Genomic DNA, 18,347 nt, shown 5'->3' on the forward strand with positions numbered 1-18,347 from the left:
AAAGTTTTATTCTCAGTGAAGAAAGTAAAAAGATCCTCCACTCTTGCGCCGAGAAAAGAAACTCAGGGAAAACAATCTGAAGATGAGATGGAGCTGAATTTCTGGCGAATAGTAATGCCTACTATTGTACAAAAAGAGAAGCAAACGTGATTAAGGAAATACAGTCCCAGTACGTTCTGAAGGATAGGTCAAAGAGAAATGACTAAAAAAGCCAAAATTAATTTGGACTGTCAGAGTAGGAGGAGAAGAGCTGAGTTAAGACATTTCTACATTGAAAATTAAAGGTTTTTATTTGGAAAATATTTCTCAAAGAAATGAGATTAACAAAATGAGGTTAAGGGTGGCTATAATATGCGTTGGTTGTAGGAGCCATAAGTGATTTTTTTCTCTCCTTTTTATAAGTTGAGAAGATTTCTAAAATTAAATAGCTATATCTTGATTTTGGGGAGAATATTAAGATATAACTTGTAAATGTAAATATTTGGAGTAGAAATGTAATGGGTATCCAATTGGGGGCAGGATTGAGGCCATATAAGCAGATTTAGGAAATAAGACCCATATAGCCTCTGCAAATCTCTTCTCAGCAGCCCATTAATAATAATATTCACTGCTTCTGGCCTCGGTAACAGCAGGATTTAGATGTAGTTGGCGAGTACAAGGGGAAAGGGCATACCAACGAAGTGGCACTTGCACTGTGTGGCATTTTTCTCCAATCTATGGCCAAGCAGAGGCAGCAAGTACTAATAAAATTGAATGACAGTTCATAAAACAAGTGCAGCTTATCTCATTCTATCTTGCCAAGTCTGAGTTTGACCTACCTCTACAGTGATGTCATGCAATAAATATCAGTGAATATCTATGAACTATGGTAATTTGTGCAATGAGAACTAACACATTTCCCCGATGCAGTTTTATTTTTGTATTATGAAAACCTTTCTTGGATACTTCTTAAACATTACGTTGAATGGGAAAACTACCTGTATGTTGACACTTGCATTAAAGTGTTGTAAGTTGTTGGCCTAGTTAAAGATCAGCTAACACTGGTTATTTATACAACTTCTCAGTAAATTGGAAATGCAAAACATTGTTAGTCATAAATCACAAGAGCTTTTCAGTCAATTACAAGTAGAAGTAATTAGTTTGACTGCTGTGCAAAAAGCCATAGGTGTACATAGGAATGTTTTCAGAATGCTTGTGTATCTTGGAGGGCTGAAGCTAGTGTGTACCTGAATTTAACTGCTTGAACCAGTACTGCTTACAGCCTGTGGTAAATGCAGGAATATAAAATGAAAGTTCTTATTCCCATCTCCTGTTCTTTCTCTCTCTTTTCAGATACTTTCAGATATATCTACAGAAGTGCTTTATTTCTTCATTATATTTCTTCATATATATAAAGTGACCTTTTTAAAAGGTACTTGCTCTGGAAGAAATCTGTCTTAATCAGCCAAATTGTTTAAAGGAGAACATGAAAGATAAAATTATCTTTGTTTTATGTTTTCTCTTAGAGAGTGAGAGAGAGAGGTCTGAAGAATGATAGATTAATCTGGGAAGGTGAATGACGCTAAAGGTAAATAACCTTTCTCTTCCATTTTTTGCTTCAAGTGTGCTGCTCAACAAAGAATATACTTATATGAAAATTGTCATTGGAGCATTTAACAAATGTTGACAAAATACTTTTAATCAAGTGTATTAAAAAACATATTATTATGGGGTAGCTCAATTAACATTGAGTTTTTAGAGGTGAGAAACTAGTTACGCCAAAGACTTGGGACCTGAGACCTTCGACACAATGCTATACAGTGTTGAATCCATTATGGGAAGTGCTTTTGATTTAAAGTCTAGAGAGCTTGCCTTTAGTGAACACTTGTTTTTTGTCTTGACTTATTTGAGATGAAGTAAATTTAATTTGGCAATTTGGGTTTAATACACACTTGTGTGTGAAGGTAATACAATTATATAGTAGCACGTCCCTGAAGCTCCTAGGGGGAGGAGCTCTGTGTGCTGCTCCCGCCACAAGCGCAGATTCCGCAGCTCTCATTGGCCAGGAACTGCAGCCAATGGGAGCTCTGGGGGCGGTGCTTGCGGGCGCGGGCAGCATGCAGAGCCCCCTGGCTCCTCCGCCTAGGAGCTGCAGGGATATGCTGGTGGCAGCCGGAGAGCTCCCCCCACCCAAGGTAAATGCTACCCCACACCCCAACATCCTGCCCCAGTCCTGAGCCCCCTCCCATGCCCAAACTGCTGCTGCTGCTGGAGACCTACATGACAGACACACAGCCTTCCTCATAGGTTCAGGTGCATAGAGGCAGACTTGCAGTCCCTATTCAGACCAGGATCCCATTGTGCTAGGTAATAAGTAGTCAAACGATACACTTCTAGTCTGTCAGAAGATACTATCTCACATTTGCATCTAAAATGTGAACCGGAAATTTGTTTTTCCTAACTGGTTAGTCTTTTCTCTGACTGCAAAAGTAGAGAGCTTGCTTCTCACCATTTTATGCACTTCAATGTATAATTATGATTGTGCTGAAAAGGGGATGATGGATTTTTAGTCGAAATTAGGTTTGTTTTTTTGGATGGCTCTAAACAAAGAATACAGTAGTAGGGAAGTTCATTTCACTGCTTGAAAGCTTGTAAAAGGTGATCTGTATAAGAGATAGTAATATTAAATACTTTCTAAGGCCAAGATTTGCCAAACACAGTGTTTAAATTTAAAATTCTAAGTCCATATTTAGGCACTAAAATGATTGGCCTTGTTTTCAAAAGTTATCAACTAGCATCTCTCATTTGCCTCCCAAACTTGCCTGAGGTTTCTAACAGAAAATAAGTGAACGAGGGAACAAAAGCAAGTATTTGTCTGTGGGAAATCTAAAATTGTGCTCCATACTTGTTTGTCTTTAATCTTTTCAGGTGTTGAAGAATTTTGACACTGCATTTTCTTGTGGACTCTCATTGCATGGTTTCTGTAATCAAAGTAGTAGAATACGACCTTTTTAAATAATGACTTGGGGAAATTCTAGTGAGTATTTTCCTCTGCAGCATGGGGGAGATGGATCATTTGGTAGGTTCATCTGGGTATATTTTACTTAAATCAATTCCCAGTCATTGCAGGGGTCTAGGGCATCAATCCTTCCTGTTCTCTGCCTGTGGCACACAATAGTTTGGTCTCTTGAAATCTGTAATAATTTGGTCTATTTCTTGTTGGGTTTGGTGTGGGGGGCGGTTTGTAGCTTGTGAAATGCAGATGTCTGTGCAGTGGTTTTTCAATTTTTGGTTTGCAGTGGCTCACATAAGCACAAATACAGTACATCTTGGCTCCATTAACCTAGTATAGAACATCTGTAGTGACTTTTTGAAACACGTTCACACTCTGCTCGCCCTGATATTCTGTTGAATGGAATTATAAGGTGTTCAGCAACTTGAAAGATCAATGGTTAGCTAGACACTAGGGGCTTGTCTACACTAGACACAAAGGATTGGCCCAGCTCTGTCATTCAGGGATGTGAAAAATTCAAGACTAAACGTTTACCACTTGCCCCTTATCAACTAGGCAGGTAACCCTATCAAAGAAGGAAATTGGGTTGATTTGTTCTTGACAAATCCATGCTGGCTATTACTTATAATCTTTTATCCTCCAGGTGCATGCAAACTGGTTGCTTAATCATTTTTAGGTATCCAAATTAGGCTGACTGGTTTATAATTCGCCATGTCCTCTTTGTTCCCCTTTTTACCTTTCTGGGACCTCATCCATCCTCCATGAGTTCTGAAAGATAATTGTTAATGGGTCAGAGATTGCTTTATCTAGTTCCTTAAGTACTGTAGGATGAATTTCATCAGGCCCTGCTGACTTAAGTACATCTAACTTATGCAAATATTCTTTAATATTCTATAATACCTGGATCTTTCCCTATTTTGGCTTGCATTGCTTCCCCCTTGGTAATATTACTAGTGTTGAATATCTGGTCACCATTAACCATATTAGTGAAGAGTGAAGCAAAATAGGTATTAAACATCTCAGCTTTCTTGATGTCATTAGTTATTAACTCTCCTTCCCTGCTAAGAGGACCTACCCTTTCCTTCATCTTTCTCTTGTTCCTAATATATTTAAAGAAACTTTTCTTACTGCCTTTTATGTCCCTTGCTAGTGTAACTAATTTTGTGCCGTAGCCTTTCTGATTTTGTTCCTATACTTCTGTGGTTCTTTTGTACTCTTCCTTAGCAATTTGTCCATGTTTCCACTTTTTGTAGGATTCTTTTTTTGATTTTCATGTCATTAAAGAGCTCCTCATAGAGCCATATATTAGCATCTTATTATTCTCCTTTCATTCCTTTGCATCGGGATAGTTAGCTGTTGTACCTTTAATATAGGCTAACCATATTTTCCAAAAGGGAAAAAGTGACACCACACGGGGCCATCCTGAACCCCCTCGCCACCCCCACCCCCCCCCACACACACTCGCCCGGGGCCAGTCCACGGTTCCCCTCTGCCCCCTGCACACAGGATGAGCCTGAGCCCTTGTGCCAGGGCTGGCCTAAAGCCCTCCTCTCCCCACCCTGCGCAGGGTCAGCCCGAGGCCAACTGAGCCCTCCCCCCAGTCACACCCCACTTTTTTGGCAAAACTGTGCTTTTGTCCAGTTTGCTGTTGCCAACTGATGATCAGCTGGCAAGAGCAAACAGGACAAATGCACAGTTTTGCCAAAAAAGTCGGAACGACCGGGACAGGGCTTAAAAAAGAGACTGTGCTGGCCAAAATGGGACATGTGGTCATCCTACTTTAATATTGCCTCCTTGAGAAACTGCCAGCTCTCCTGAACTCTTTTTCCCTTAGATTTTTTTCCCATAGCACTTTACCTACCAGTTCTGGGAGTTTGTTAAAATCTACTTTTTTGAAGTTCACTGTCCTGATTCTGCTGCTCTCATTCCTTCCTTTCTTTAGAATTGTGAAATCTATCTTTTCATCATCACTTTCACCCAAATTGCCTTCCACCATCAGATTTCCTACCAGTTCCTCTCTGTTGGTCAGAGTCAAGTCTACAGTGGCTGTCCCCTGGTTCCTTCCTCCACTTTCTGGAGCAAAGAGTTGTCCCCAACACATTCCAAGAACTTATTGGAAATTTTCTGTTTTGTCATATTACTTTTCCAACAGATGTCTGGGTAGTTAAAGTCCCCAATAACTAACAGCTCTTGTCTTTTGGGTATTTCTGTTGTTTGTTCTAGAAATGCATCATCTACGTCCCCTATTGTGGTTTGTTGATCTATGGTAGACCTCTGCCATGATGTTGCCCCTATTTTTTACCCCTTTTATCTTTGTTCATAGACTCTCAATTGGTCTGCCTCCCACTTTCTTCTGAACCTGAGGAAAAAGTGCATATGTTCTTGATGTATAATGGAAACGAAAAATATGCTTGTGTATATAGCAGATAGCGTGTCAGATAATTTCCCTCTAAAAGTAAATTATAAAATCCCCTCTAAAGATAAATAAATAAATAAAAAGTCATCACAGGAGCAAAAGATCAAGGTCCCAATCTTGCAAACATTTAACTTCAATGGCACTACATAAACATGCTTAAATTTATGCATATTGACTAGTATCTTACTATAGACACAGTCCAATTTTAAATCAGAGGAATTACTCGCCTAGTAAGGTGCTTCTTGTGCAGTCTGAGTAATAGTTGCAGAATCTGGCCTAAAGCATTACATTTTTAATATTTAAATTTTTTAATATACATTAAAATGCTCACTTCACCAAAAATTTGAAAGAAGGAAAAACTTTAAGACAACTTTATTCACCAGATTTATGATGAGTCATCAATATATAAAAGCAAACTACGAGATAGTGATTCTAAAGGAAACAATAAAAACCATAATTTTGTAGAAAAAACAAACGTATTAAGAGAACATCAAATAGAGATGTTACTGCACTGTATGCCTTTTGTGGCACTTAGTAAGGAAGTTTCAGGATCCTCTTTGTTCTGGGATTTATTCCTTGTGAGGAAGAATTGTAACAGAATAGGCCTTGTACATTGTAACTTCTGTATCTTGTGGACTATGATTCCTCTGCCTTTGCTTTCAAGGGGAAGTAAATGTACTAAGTGCAACCACTCCTTTCTTTCCCATGCTAGGAATACCATCTTCCAGGCTTGAATGAAGGTTTGTGTGCCACAGGTCACCATACAAAGTTCCTATTATGTGGAACCGAAATGGAGATTTTTCATATAGTAAACTTATTGTAACCTTCATTATTCTTGATTAAAACACATCTGAAACGTACCATAGTAGTGTTGAATACCTGTTTTATTTGAACTGCATAATATACCTTGTCTGTTCTGAAAATTTTTCAAACTGAATGAAAGTGAAACTATAACTGTATAGTATATTATCCAGTACGACATTATTAATTATCTCTGGTAAAGAATCTATGGATGTTATTCTTAAAGTTCCATAATGTAAATTGTGGCGTTCGTAATCAGGCTTGTCACAGTTCAGCCACCACAGGGGAAAATCTTGAAGTTATGAAGGATATTCCAAAGAGAAAAAGCCATGCCTAACTAGCAACAGCAGAAGAACATAAATAGCAAAAGGCTGCTGGTGTGTGTATGTATGTATATATGTATTCAGCAGAAGGACAATCTTAGATCAGTATTATCCAAAAAAATTCCTGACTATTAAATTAAATTAGAGATTTGGGGGCAAATTATTTTCTTCACTCACGTGTCACAAAGAGAATGGAAATTAACCTTATCCCCCTAGATGAGTATTTATGAGAGGGCACCCCAGTGCATGTAGAGACCATGTAGACAGCTCTTATGCCATCCACTCTGCAGCTCTAGAGAGAAGTGAGTGGCGCACACAGCACCAGATGAGGATAAAAGAGTGCATGGTTCCTTGGGGACCATTGACAGCTGGTGCACTTTAGAGTTAACCCCCAGACTGCTCTAACTTGGATGCAGGGCCACACAGAATCAGGGAGCGGAAACTGGCTCTGTGCATCTGGCCTTCCAATTTTAACTGGAGTGAGCTGCGAACTAGGTGTCTGCGATGCAAACGAATTCTGTCACCCAGAGATAAAATAGAGGGTTGTTAACACATTTGATCAGACTCTCTCTGCATGAAACAGCCCTGAAGAGATTTCTCCAACCAAAGTAATGAGAAATTACAGTCTCCAAATCTACCCATCACTAAGCAAGACTGCACCATTGAGTGTAAGGGCTACTCTACACTGGCAACGCTAAAGCACTGCCGCGGCAGCGCTTTAACGTGCCTTGTGTGGTTGCGGCTCACGAGGGGCGTAGCTCCCAGCGCTGGGGCACTGTTTACACTGGCACTTTACAGCGCTGCAACCTACTGCGCTCAGGGAGGGTGTTTTTTCACACCCCTGAGCAAGAAAGTTGCAGCGCTATTAATTGCCAGTGTAGACATGCCCTAAAAGGAATGTATAAAAAAGGTAGTACAAAAGGCATAAAGTTAGTGTACAGATGCGTAGCTAACAGGCCACCACCTTTAAACCTTTTGACTTTAAACCTTTTCCTAAGAAGGAAGAGGACTTATTTCTTAAGGAACCATTGAAGAACTGCACTGTTTTCCTGAAGATGCAATATCATTCCAGAAAAGCAGCCCATTGAAATCTCTGCTCTCAGCTTTCTGGGTACTCTAGTGGACAGGGGCGGCTCTATGTATTTTGCTGCCCCAAGCACGGCAGTCAGGCAGCTTTCGGCAGCGCGCCTGCGGGAGGTCCGCCGGTCCCGCGGCTTTGGCGTACCCGCCGCCGAATTACTGCCAAAACCGCGGGACCGGCGGACCTCCCGCAGGCATGTCGCCGAAGGCTCCCTGACTGCCGCCCCCACAGCGACCGGCAGGCTGCCCCCTATGGCTTGCTGCCCCAGGCATGCGCTTGGTGCGCTGGTGCCTGGAGCCGCCCCTGCTAGTGGAGAGACTGAATGTAATAAGCACTTTCAAAAAGCTTAGATTAAGTTAAATATCTTTCTTTAAGAAGGCAACTGAACTTCAGAGGAAGTCCAGTTTATTAATCTAAGAGTAAAAGTGATTACTAGGATTGTTTGGAACATCTCAGAGAGGAATAATACAAATAGCAAAGACAGCCTTCTTACGTAGTGGTGTAAAGTAAGGATGGGAAAAGACTGACGCTGTTTGAAAACTGAAATACATAAGATTTGCTTCTTGTTCAGTCCTTACTTGAGACATGATTTTAGATGTTTATGAAGAGGAAACCCAAATGCAAACGGAAGTCAAAGGTTGTGTAGTATCTGAACACTCATACTGTCAAATATTTTTTGATCCATTTGAAGAAAGAAAAAAATTGGTAGTGTGATTCATCTGAGTTTCCAGAAGGGTTTGGATGGTTGGTAGGCAGAATTATCAAAATCTTGTTTTGAGACTTGTACATACACACACACACACACACACACACACACACACACACACACACACATATATACACACACACACTAACAAAACAAATGCATATTTATATATATAAAGGGCACTTTTAAGTCCACGTTTGTTTTGGGGAAAAAGTTAATCAGAGTCTAGGAAAGGGAACAGAAACTCTTTTTCCTTTGCACTTTAAGATAGTGAGATAGTGACTCATGTGGAGTATGACACAGCATTCCTTTTTGGAACTTTAGTTGCCAAAGCATTAGATATGTTCTATAGTATGCTGGGGACACCTTTCTTGTGTAAATGGTCTGAAAATTAAATCAAATTTTTGGTGGCAATTTCTAATAAAGGCTATATTCTATTGGAATTTTAAATCAGCTGAAGTATTAAAGAAATTAAATCCTTTTTTATGTTGTATTTTTTTTAAATCTAGCTTCCTCCCTACTTCCCTCAGTTTCTCTTTCCCATTAGGCGAACTGATGTTGCAGGAAGGGAGACATGTGTTTGGCTCAGAATTGGTTACTATCCGAAGCTGGATCTCTGCCCATATTTCTTCCGCACCTCCCTTCAAAGATTCATCTGGATACAGCAACATTTACCACACCTAACATTGTGACTGGAGATAGGCTTACATCAGAATACAGGAATCTGAATGCTTCTGAGCTCTGGGAAAGCTGGAATCCGGATGTGAACTTCGTGACATGATTCCATCTCTAATTTTGATATCCAAAGTTTTGGACCTACTATGCGATGTGGATTTCTCATCTCCTCCTTAGCTCTCTGTCATGTCTCCAGACTAAACTGAGCCTTTCAAGGTTGGAAGAAGGCTCTGCCTATGCCAGGTTCCTAAAAGCTAACTTAAATTCCAGGCTAAGTCTTCTAAATTTGGAGCAGGCCTTTGCCAAAGTTCAACTCCCAAGCGTCACAAAGTCTTTCAGAGCTGGAGTCTCTGCGCAAGCATTTAACCAAGCTCCCAGCCAGAATCAATTAACCCTCTCAGTGAGAGACCATTCTGTGACAAGCCCCAGTGCTTCAAATACTCCTTCCACACTGCTCATCGCATAAACAGTGCTCTGCTTATGCACTGCTTTCCCCTTTCTTTCCATGCTGTTTTCTCCCTGTTGTTCCTGTTGGATTGTCTGCTCCTCCTTCCAATACCATGTTATTGTTAATAAAGATGCAGGAATGGTGCCTATCACTTCCAGAAGCAATTCTTGTTATCAAATGACACACTGTAGATGATCCTTTGGTGAAGCCATTGAATTTTGTCCCACCCCCGCCCCAATAACCTGAATCCACTATGGGAGCTGGAGACCTCAGACTTAAAACATTGGAGTCAAGTCTGTGCTTTGGTGCAAGAGTGCTGACTATTTTGGGACTTTCATGTGTTTCCTAAGTCTCTGAATGTTATTGACACTAAAGACAAGTGTCTAGACAAGTTTTTTCATGTCATCTAGTGGGATAGGGGAGTTTGAATGGCTTTTTCCACTGATTTTTGTGTACCTTTGGGTAGAATTACAGTAGTTAGTGACCTGCTCTTCAGAGGTTCTCAGCTCCTGTAGCTCCCTTTAAGCCAAAGGAAGCTGCAAGGGCTCAGCACCTCTGCAAAGCTGGTCATTAGTAGTTAGTCCCCAATTTATTTTTACCTGGTACTTGAAGGTTTATAGAATTACAGAAAAATCTGTGTGGGATTTTGTGTTTCTACCATTTTCCCTCAAAACAGTATTTGTTTCATTCTTTGGATGCTAGTCATATTCCTCCTATACAAGAACTTCTGATCAAAGCTTTAAGGTCTTGTTGTGTTCTTTGCAGCCCCCATCTCTTGGTGGATCAGAGAATGTATTTGTTTGACTTGTAAACAGCGGCAATAGAAACAATCAAGGAACTTGCGCAAAACCACCAGAATATTTTAAAGAGAGAATTTTCTGTTTTCCTTCCTTCCTGTGACTTTTATAACTCCATGTTTTCGGTTATGATAGGGAGTAATTAAAGCAAAACGAACTTAATAAATATATGCTGGATAATTATGCTGGTGCAATAAATGAGTAAAATCAAGGAAAGCTCTTACATAAGCTACACAGGTTTGTGGCACATTCAGACATGTTTTTGTTGAATATAAATAAGGAAGTGTTAGATATTACATCCATGACAAAAATGGTTGTGAGAACTGAACTGTCTCTTTGATTTCTGGCAGGTGGAAATACAATAGCAGAATACTAACAAATTGAGAGGATGGAGGGAAGATGTGATGTGAACAACAAAGAAAATTACAGATAAGCAGTGTTATCTTTCTGTAGGTGATATAACTGAGCTTGGATATGTCATACCTCATTTAAAAAAAAAGCAGTTGGACAAAATCATTTAGACTACATCAAGAATAATCATCAAGGAAAAGTGCAATAAATTTACATACAGGTTAAAAGTAGTGGTTATTTAAATTCATTCTTTCATATTTATCTGTTTGTTAGATTGTAATTCTGTAATTAGGATTCGTCTGCTCATTGGGTAGGTCAAAAGTATTTTATTTTAAATAATTCCTTTCAAAGAGTATTTGTTGTTCAGAATCAGATTTGTCCAGTGTTCACTAAGAGCTAAAATTGAGAGTGATGCATACTTGGAAACTGTACTAATTTATTGAATTTCCATTACTGTCCATAAAACCAGTTCCTTGTTTCAAAAGATTTTGCAATGTGTTAGCTGTTATCAGTGAATTATACAAGTGGATTGGAATTTCATACCACTACTGTCTATGAAGAGTATTCCGAAGCCTGAGATCCCCTTTCTAGTGCTATTTTATTTAAATGTGTTTTGGTTCATAAAACAAGTGAGTGGCTTTGAGCAAGTATTTGGTAACCCAGCCAACACATCTACACACAATATTGAGGGGATATGGTAAAAGGACGCTGTCTAGAATGATGTGCAACATTTATCCCTGTCCCCAGTTTCCTATGTCTTCGTTTCAGCAGTAATTTCAGCCTATTTAAATACTGCAGCTTGTGAGTTGGATGACCCAGTAAATTGAGGATGCTAGATTTGTTACAGTGTCTGTTTGTCATACATTTCACAGGATCTTTGGCAATACTTTGTCCAGGAAAAAATGGATGATTTAAAAAGGCCTTCATAATTCCCATTTAAATCTTTTAAAATAGCTGTGCTGGGAAACATAATTATTTAATTTGATGGTGGTCCAAAAAAAATTGCAGTTGAACCACATTCCTTCTAAATCATTAATGGTTTGTCAATTTAAGGAAGATCTCCAGAAAAAAATCCCAAAATGGTGTATTTAACTCTTGTAGAAAAATCTATGGAGCGTGACTTTATTTTAGAGTTTTATCAGTGTATAATTTGACCATGTTTGTTGAAGTGTAGGAGAATATGTGGATTCTCAGATGTGCTCAATGCTGACCTAATTCTCCTCCCTTTGAAGTCAATAGTGAAAATTTGCTTGATGTGTTTTATATGTGTGTGGTCTATATATTTATAAAGCTTGGTACCTGTTCTCCCCCCCCCCGGCTTTCTGTAAACTTAAAATTTAAAAATAGTTTGAATTAAAAGTCAAACGAATACTAACATGGAAGGAAAGATGCTGAAGTTTAGAGGAATCAAGCAAGCATAAGGCTACGCCTAGTCTGATGCCAAGTACACGCATAACATACTCTCACACAATCCATTTGCACTAATTGACATGAATCGGTGCAATCCTGCAAGCTGTATTTTTGCCTGCCTAAGTATATTGAGAAATCATTTATCTATTTGGATTTCTTACACAGCTTGAATTCTTGGGTCCCCTTATCTTAACCAGAGAGAGAGAGAGACATTCTGAATGAAAGATTGTGATTTTTCTTGAAAAAACACTAGATGGCATTTATTGCAGTGTGGAATAAAACCCTGCTTTACAAGGCAGAATGCAGCATATACAGTAACATTTTAATAATGAGAAACTATCTCTTTCTTAGTTTAATTTGTTAATGGTTGAGGAAACAAGTGGTTTCTGGTAGTTGATTGATGTATATTCATAGAAAGAGATTTGATTGCTTGTTGTAGTGAAAGTGTTGTTTAAATTGCTTTTCAGTATCATATGTTTTAAAGTGACCTGTATTGTGCCCAACATTGTTCTAATTTCAAATAGGGTTACCATATGTCCTCTTTTTCCCGGACATGTCTGGCTTTTCGGCAGTCAAACCCCCGTCCGGGGGGAATTGCCAAAAAGCCGAACATGTCCGGGAAAATGGCGGCTCTGCTCCTCCCCGACTCTTCGGCTCTGTTTAAGAGCCGGGCTGCCCGAGAGCTACCGGCTTCGGGCAGCCCCCGTGCCTCGGGACCCTGCGCCTCCGGAGCCCGGGAGGGGAAGTGCCCGGCTAGGGGCGCAGGGTCCGGAGGCATAGGGGCTGCCCAAAGCCCGAGCGCTACCGGCTTCAGGGTTTGCCGGGCAGCCTCCAGACCCTGCGCCCCCGGCTGGGCGCTTCCCCTCCCGGGCGCTTCCCCTCTCGGGCTCCAGCTGCGCTGGGGAAGCGCCGGCTGGGGTCGCAGGGTCTGAGGGCTGCCCGGCAAACCCTGAAGCCGGTAGCACTGGGGCAGCCCTTTCCCCCTGGCTGGGAGTGGAAGGGAGGAGGGGGCGGAGTTGGGGCGGGGCTGGGGGTGGGGAAATGGGCGGGGCCAGGGCCCGTGAAGGGTCCTCTTTTTTTATTTATGAGATATGGTAACCCTAAATATTACCTAAGATTGCTTTGAAAATGTTTTGAAGGCAGTAAAACCTCAAAGTAATACAGCTATTGTGACATAGTTCCTCCTCTATCTTGGTGGGTCCTGCGCTTATTGGCGGATTTTCTTGCCTCAGAGATTCACCATGTGGGTTGGGGAACAGCCCAGAGACCTTCCCCTCTGGAAGAACCCACAGTCCAGGTCAATTGGGAGGTTTGGGGGGAACCCGGGCCCGCCCTCTACTCCAGCCCAGAGCCCTGTGGACTGCAGCTGTCTGTAGTGCCTCCTGTAACAGCTGCATGACAGCTACAACTCCCTGGGCTACTTCCCCATGGCCTCCTCCAAACACCTTCCTTATTCTCACCACAGGACCTTCCTCCTGGTGTCTGATAACGCTTGTGCTCCTCAGTCCTCCAGCAGCACACCCTCTCAGCTCCTTGCACCTCTTGCTCCCAGCTCCTCACACTCCCACCACAAACTGAAGTGAGCTCCTTTTTAAAACCCAGGTGCCCTGGTTAGCCTGCCTTAATTGATTCTAGCAGCTTCTTCTTAATTGGCTCCAGGTGTCCTAATTAGCCTGCCTGCCTTAACTGGTTCTAGCAGCTTCCTGATTACTCGAGTGCAGCCCCTGCTCTGGTCACTCAGGGAACAGAAACCCTGTCTGACCTGGGACTAATAGATCACTCTCCTGTAGCCCTCTGGCCTGGAGGGAGGGAGGTAGGGGGCTGCTCCTCCTCTTTCTCTACTACCTGCTTGCTGGCTGGCTGCTAGACCCACACACACCCTTGGTTGCTGCTGCTCCAGCTACAGCCCCTTGGGGGGGCCTGCTGGCCCACTCCCCAGAGGAGGGGAGGGAGAGACCCCAGCCATTGCTCCTGCTGCTGGGGATGCCACCACCATTGACCACCACCTGAGAAGGGTCTTTCCTGCTGGCCACCAGACTGCCGCCTGGAGCTGCTCCATTTGCTGCTGGGGAGCTGCTGGAGCCCTGAGGAGGAGAAGAGGACCATCTGCCAGTGGGGAGGCACGTAGGAATTCTACAGACCACCGTGGAGGGGGCCCTCCCGGACTGAGTAACTTTTGAACTGTGCTCTTGTGGTGGGGATCTAGACTGTGTTTGTGGGGACACAGGGAGTGTGGCGTGGAGCCTGCCCCCTGGTCCATCTGTGTCCCGTCCCCCCCCCCGATCCCCACCACCACCATCATCATTGCCCCCTCCACCACCCCCACTGGCTACTTACCATCTACCTTGAGCTCCTGCCTCTGGGATTTCAGCTGCTCACCTAGGCTTGCTACGCCCTGTTGCCACCATTGGGCCTGATACAGCAGCCAGCTTCCAAAGACTTCCTTTTTGTTACAAGCGCACATGGGTGCACGTACCCCCCCTTTTGGACTGACCCCCTCCCCCCTGCAGCAAGCCCCCAGCTTTGCCCCTGCTGCCTACCCATTTGCTCCTTGCTGCCTTTTGCCCCTCCCCCTTGCCCCAGCCCCTCGCTAGCTCCAGTTTGTTTGCCTGCCCCGCCCTTTCCCTCTGCAGCCTTTGTTTGACCCGCCCCAGCCTCTGAAGCTAGCCCCGTGGTTCCTCTGCCCCATTTCCCGCCTGGTTGCTCCCTTCCCCCTGCGGTCCCCTTGCCCTGATTAGCCCCTCCCTTCGTGCGCCCATGTCCCCTCCTATGCGCTTGTACCCCTCCCCGTTTTAGTTTGATTCTGTCTCACTGCACCCCCCAATGCTGTTCTATCCTCCCTTCCTTGGTGCAACAAGAGGAGCCGGAAACCTTCCCTGAGTCGGTGACTGACCCCTAGCCCTTGATAGCCCCCCCCCTCCCCCCCCTCCTTTTTTTTTGGCGCCCTCCTCCCCTGCCTACAGCCTAGCGGGGAGGAGTGGTCGACCTGCTTCCCCCTTCCCTAACCCCCTCTGGTGTTTGTTCTCCCCCGTCCTCATTATGGCAGGGGACAAGGCGAGTGGGACCCCTCGGGCAGACCCTGCTGCCCCTCCTCCACCCGCCCCACCATCGTCCCCCCTAGCCTCTACCTCGACCGCTGCTGCCGAGCCGCCTGCTACCACCCCTGCTGGAGCGCCGGCAGCGGCGGGTAACGAAGTGACCTCCGCTGCTGCCACGTCCCTCGCCCCCTCTGACCCTGGGGGAGTCCCCCCAGCTGGCAGGAAGGGCCAGGGCACAAAGAAGGGTAAAGGCCCCGCTAAAAAAGCCAGACCCTCCATGGCAGGGGGTGCCCGCACTGCTGCGGCCCCGCAACTGGCCGCGGCGTCCCTCCCTGCTGTTCCCTCCCCCAGCCCCCAGGGCATACGCCCAGGTGGCGGCGGCCCCCCTGCCTGCCGCTACGTCATCTCCCCCATCCACCACCTCCGCTACCATCTATAGCGGCCGGGGCCCCTTCCCCACCTTGACCAGGAAGCACGGTGTCCGTTGCCTCCTGGTACCCGCTTCGCCCCCCGTGGAGACCTACGTGCGGGCGTTGGCGAGGGTGGTGGGGCCCACGGCCATTGTGGCGGCCTCCAAGATGTACGGAAAGGTCGTCTTCTTCCTAGCATCGGAGGCCGCCGCCCAGGAGGCAGTGGAGAAGGGCCTGGCGGTGGAGGGCGTGTATGTCCCCCTGGAGCCGCTAGAAGACCTGGGCGCCCGACTGGTCCTGAGTTCTGTCCCTCCCTTCCTTCCAAATGCCACCTTGTTACCCGCCCTCTCTACCCTGGGGAGGCCGATCTCTGTGGTCAGCCCTCTCCCATTGGGCTGCAAAGACCCCGCCCTCCGTCATGTCCTCTCGTTCCGTCGGCAGGTACAGTTACAACTGCCGCCGGCGGCACGTGACGGTGAGGCACTCGAGGGGTCTTCTTGGTCCCCTACCAGGGGACCCACTACCGGGTGCATTATTCAACAGGGGAGGCCCGGCGCTACCTCTGCCGGGTGATGGGACACGTCCAGAGGGACTGCCCCTTGGCCCGGCACGGAGGGACATCCGGGACCCCCGAGGCCCAGCAGGGCGCCGGCCCCGTCATCGCCGGCACCCCTAGCTGCCCGGCGCCCGAAGCCGCCCCTCCTCCTTTCCGGCCCACCAACGCTCCCGCTCGGGCCCAAGGGGTATCTCCCCCAGTGCGCCTAGACGAGCGGGAAGGCCCCGCCTCTGCCGCCTGCGATGTGGCGGGGCCTGTGGAGGAGGGTGAGGTAGGGATATCGCCAGGCATAGAAGAGGGCATGCCCCAGGGAGAATCCTCCCTCCTACATGCTACCCCACCATTGCCTCCCCGAGTCCCTAAGCCTTTGCCCTTGCTCCCTGACCCGACTCCTGTTAGCCAGCCCCCAGATGATGCCATGGAGGGCTGATCCTTAGTACAGGGGAAGCGGAGCAAGCGGAAGGCTCGAGCTCCACTCCTTCCATCTGATGCGGTAGCCCCCCGGAAGACCAGGAAGGGGGGCACTGATGCTGAGCCTTCCGCTTTGCCCCCGGGTGCGTTTTGTCCACCGTTGCCGGCTGGGGAAGACGTGACAGCATCGGAGGACAGCACTGCCCCTCCTCCGGAGTCCCTTCCTATGGAAGCCCCTGATGGAGCCCCTCTCGCCCCCTTACAATCTAAAGCCCCTGCAAGCACCAAGGCGAGCGTCGCTTCGGGTGCAGGCGGGGAGAGCCCTGGGGTGGTGGAAGGTGATCTCCCTTCCATTTATGAGGAGATCGAGGCCCTGGGTCTGACCCCGGTTACCCAGGGGGAGGACGACCCTCTGCCAGCGGGCCTCGATCTGAGCGACCTCACCTCGGCCCCCCTTTTCCCATGTTCCGTCCCCTTACCCACTGCTTCTGCTCCCGCCTCCGAGGAGCCCCTGGACTCTTCCACCAACCCGGCCGCAGATGGCACCCCGCTAGCGGTCGCCGAGCCTCTTGAGGCGAGGACCAGTGCCATGCAACCGGGACCCGAGTCACCAGGGGATTCCCTCATGGCTGAGGGGCAGCCGACCTCCTTCCCGGGTGGGAGCCCCATCGTTGCTTCTCCACCTACGGATGCCGTGGCCTTACCATCTGCCTTGGAGCACGAGCCTGGCATCGCGGAGGGCCCACCTCCCTCCCCGCAAATCCCTGAGCCCATTTGCGGGGTGTTACCCCCCCCACCCAGTGGCCTGGCTGCTGGGACCCCCGATCCCAATATCACCCCTTCCCCTGTCCCTATTCCTGATTCCAGCCCTACCCTTGACACCGACCCTGTCCCTGTCCCCTCCACTTCCCGTGATGCTTTTGCCGCCCCTGGGGCTGTCTCCTTCCTTATCCCAGAGGACGACCCCCAAGGAGCGGCCTTTGATTTTCCCTGTCCCGACCCACCAGGGGCTGCTAGTTTCCCTCTGCTGCCCCCCAGTGAGCCAGGATCTGAGGCAGGCCACGTGGCTTCGGCCCATCGGACGCCACGTCGAGGGTCTGCCCCCTGCTTGCCCGTCTCGGTGGGCCACGGGGCTGTGACAGGGGCCCCGCTAGGGGATAGCCATAGATCGGTAACCCCACCCCCCCATACGCTGAGAGAGGAGCTACGGGAGTTCCTTGAGGACGTCCGTGGCTCCCGCAACAAGGTACAGCTTGCACTCCAGCGATGGGGGGATTTTCATCAGATCCTCCGGGCCGCGAGGGCCCTCATGGGGGAGGGTAAGAGGACCGGGAGGCAGGCCACCGCAGCCTACCAACGGGTCCGCCTCTTCCGTGACTCCTTAATCACCCACGGGGTAGGTCATGGATTGTTGCGCGGCCCGACGGAGGCTGTGAGCGTCTCTGCCGGCGAGGATCCCCCCCAGCCCTCCTCATGGCACTGATCATCTTTGCAACATTAAACACCCGGGGCTGTAGGATGGGTCTCCGCAGGAGCCAGGTGCTCTCCTTCCTTCGGGAGGGGGGGTACTCTGTGATTTTCCTGCAGGAGACCCATACGGATCCAGCCGCTGAAGCTAGCTGGCGGCTGGAGTGGGGGAACAGGGTCTATTTTAGCCACCTCACAGTTCGTACGGCTGGAGTGGCGACCCTGTTCTCCCTCGACCTACGGCCCGAGGTGCTGGGGGTCGCCGAGGCTGTGCCAGGCCGCCTGCTGCACCTCCGGGTCCGCATGGAGGGGCTTGTGGTTAATCTCGTCAACGTTTACGCCCCGACATTGGGCCCGGAGAGGTTGTGTTTTTATCAGCAGGCATCCGCCTTCCTCGGCACCTTGGATCCTCGCGAGTGCCTGATCCTGGGCGGGGACTTTAACGCCACCCTTGAGGAACGGGAC

At 46.9% G+C, this 18,347-nt stretch overlaps 1 long non-coding RNA gene across 1 annotated transcript in view; it reads left to right on the forward strand.

Annotated features, from left to right (window-relative positions):
* LOC113406414 overlaps positions 1-10,676 on the forward strand; it is a 115,207-nt gene extending 104,531 nt beyond the window's left edge. The window contains exons 2-3 of the long non-coding RNA XR_003369755.2: positions 1,506-1,567; positions 10,590-10,676. This is a non-coding gene — a long non-coding RNA (uncharacterized LOC113406414). The remainder of the gene's footprint in view (positions 1-1,505; positions 1,568-10,589) is intronic.
* The last annotated feature ends 7,671 nt before the right edge of the window (positions 10,677-18,347 follow it).

Source organism: Terrapene carolina, unplaced genomic scaffold (genome assembly GCF_002925995.2).
Source record: "Terrapene carolina triunguis isolate 2854851 unplaced genomic scaffold, T_m_triunguis-2.0 Scaffold95, whole genome shotgun sequence".
In the NCBI taxonomy this organism is placed as follows: domain Eukaryota; kingdom Metazoa; phylum Chordata; order Testudines; family Emydidae; genus Terrapene; species Terrapene triunguis.